Source organism: Vanessa atalanta, unplaced genomic scaffold, assembly GCF_905147765.1.
Source record: "Vanessa atalanta unplaced genomic scaffold, ilVanAtal1.2, whole genome shotgun sequence".
In the NCBI taxonomy this organism is placed as follows: Eukaryota; Metazoa; Arthropoda; class Insecta; order Lepidoptera; family Nymphalidae; genus Vanessa; species Vanessa atalanta.
The window spans coordinates 15,001-17,500 of NW_025920000.1; the positions used below are offsets into that span (position 1 = coordinate 15,001).

Below are 2,500 nucleotides of genomic sequence, written 5' to 3' on the forward strand. Positions count from 1 at the left end.
TGGTAGTTTCTGCGACTACCATGGTTGTCACGGGTAACGGGGAATCAGGGTTCGATTCCGGAGAGGGAGCCTGAGAAACGGCTACCACATCCAAGGAAGGCAGCAGGCGCGCAAATTACCCACTCCCGGCACGGGGAGGTAGTGACGAAAAATAACGATACGGGACTCTTTCGAGGCCTCGTAATCGGAATGAGTACACTTTAAATATTTTAACGAGGAACAATTGGAGGGCAAGTCTGGTGCCAGCAGCCGCGGTAATTCCAGCTCCAATAGCGTATACTAAAATTGTTGCGGTTAAAAAGCTCGTAGTTGCATTTGTGCGCCGCGCTGTCGGTGCACCGCATCCGCGGTGATACTGACACGTCTGCGGAGCATATCGTCGGTGAGCCGGCGGTAAAACGCCGGTTCAATATCAAAATCCTATCGCGGTGCTCTTCAGTGAGTGTCGAGATGGGCCGACAATTTTACTTTGAACAAATTAGAGTGCTCAAAGCGGGCTCAAAATGCCGCTTGAATATTTCGTGCATGGAATAATAGAATATGATCTCGGTTCTATTTTGTTGGTTTTCAGAACTCCGAGGTAATGATTAATAGGGATAACTGGGGGCATTCGTATTGCGACGTTAGAGGTGAAATTCTTGGATCGTCGCAAGACGAACATCAGCGAAAGCATTTGCCAAAGGTGTTTTCATCAATCAAGAACGAAAGTTAGAGGTTCGAAGGCGATTAGATACCGCCCTAGTTCTAACCGTAAATATGTCATCTAGCGATCCGCCGACGTTACTACAATGGCTCGGCGGGCAGCTTCCGGGAAACCAAAGATTTTGGACTCCGGGGGGAGTATGGTTGCAAAGCTGAAACTTAAAGGAATTGACGGAAGGGCACCACCAGGAGTGGAGCCTGCGGCTTAATTTGACTCAACACGGGAAATCTCACCAGGCCCGGACACCGGAAGGATTGACAGATTAATAGCTCTTTCTTGATTCGGTGGGTGGTGGTGCATGGCCGTTCTTAGTTGGTGGAGCGATTTGTCTGGTTAATTCCGGTAACGAACGAGACTCTAGCCTGCTAAATAGGCGTCGTCATTTAGGTGTGCTCGATTTCGGTCGAGCAACTCACTGGCGGCGTATTAAAATTCTTCTTAGAGGGACCGGCGGCTTCGAGCCGCACGAGATTGAGCAATAACAGGTCTGTGATGCCCTTAGATGTCCTGGGCCGCACGCGCGCTACACTGAAGGAATCAGCATGTTCTCCCTGGCCTAGAGGCCCGGGCAACCCGTTGAAACTCCTTCGTGCTGGGGATTGGGGTTTGCAATTATCCCCCATAAACGAGGAATTCCTAGTAAGCGCGAGTCATAAGCTCGCGTTGATTACGTCCCTGCCCTTTGTACACACCGCCCGTCGCTACTACCGATTGAATGATTTAGTGAGGTCTTCGGACCGACACGCGGTGGCTTCACGGCCGTCGGCGTTGCTGGGAAGTTGACCAAACTTGATCATTTAGAGGAAGTAAAAGTCGTAACAAGGTTTCCGTAGGGGAACCTGCGGAAGGATCATTAACGTAAATTATCAATCTCGAAAGAGTGCGATAATGAACGATAATAAAATTCTAAAACACAAATATCGACGTTCGGAATGTGTCGTTTCGATGCGAGGACGCGATTCTCACTCTCTCTCTCTCACACAGCAGTGTGTCCGAGTCAGAGTCCAGAGTCGTGTAACGCGTCCTATTCTGATATTTTTCGATGTCGATTTCGAGGAAAGTACGATGTGTTAACGCACATCGTCATCTTCAAATAAAATGTATATTTCTTTTTTTTTTTTTTGTACTTTATTTTTTTTTTAACTTTTTTTTTTTTTTTTTTTAATTTTTTGAATTTTTCTCTGTATACTAAAAATAAGAGAAAAAAACGAAAAAAAAAAAAAAAATAAAAAAAAAATAAACTCATATCACTGGCGTATAGAATCGTTCGAGTGATCGTAGAAATTATAAAAATAAAACAAATTAAAAACCATTACCCTGGACGGTGGATCACTTGGCTCGCGGGTCGATGAAGAACGCAGTTAACTGCGCGTCATAGTGTGAACTGCAGGACACATTTGAACATCGACATTTCGAACGCACATTGCGGTCCGTGGAGAAACATCCAGGACCACTCCTGTCTGAGGGCCGGCTGTATAAAAATATAAACCACACTGTTCAATGTTTAATGTCGTAATGTCTATTATTTCGTAACCGACTCAATAGACTGACTGACGTTTCTCGAACATATGACGGTATCCGCGTTCGATGTGTTATATTACGTGTTTAAATATACTTAATATAAATCTCGTTCTCGGTCCGTTCAAATATAACAAATACGATGTGTATGTATGTTTACGTTTACATGCGTGTGTGTGTATATATTATTTATATTTTTATATACGCGTTCGTGTGTACGTTTACGTCACGGAGTTTCGTTATGCGACGTCAGAGAGACTGAGAGCGTCGCTCGTCGCC

General features: G+C 45.1%; 2 non-coding genes across 2 annotated transcripts in view; both read left to right on the forward strand.

The window, feature by feature from the left end:
- Positions 1-1,559, forward strand: part of LOC125076623 — a 1,903-nt gene extending 344 nt beyond the window's left edge. The window contains exon 1 of the ribosomal RNA XR_007120561.1: positions 1-1,559. This exon is cut by the window's left edge and continues 344 nt beyond it. This is a non-coding gene — a ribosomal RNA (small subunit ribosomal RNA).
- A 457-nt stretch (positions 1,560-2,016) lies between these two features.
- LOC125076620 lies at positions 2,017-2,173 on the forward strand. Its single transcript, XR_007120558.1, has one exon. It is a non-coding gene; the product is annotated as a 5.8S ribosomal RNA (ribosomal RNA).
- Positions 2,174-2,500: the final 327 nt, after the last annotated feature.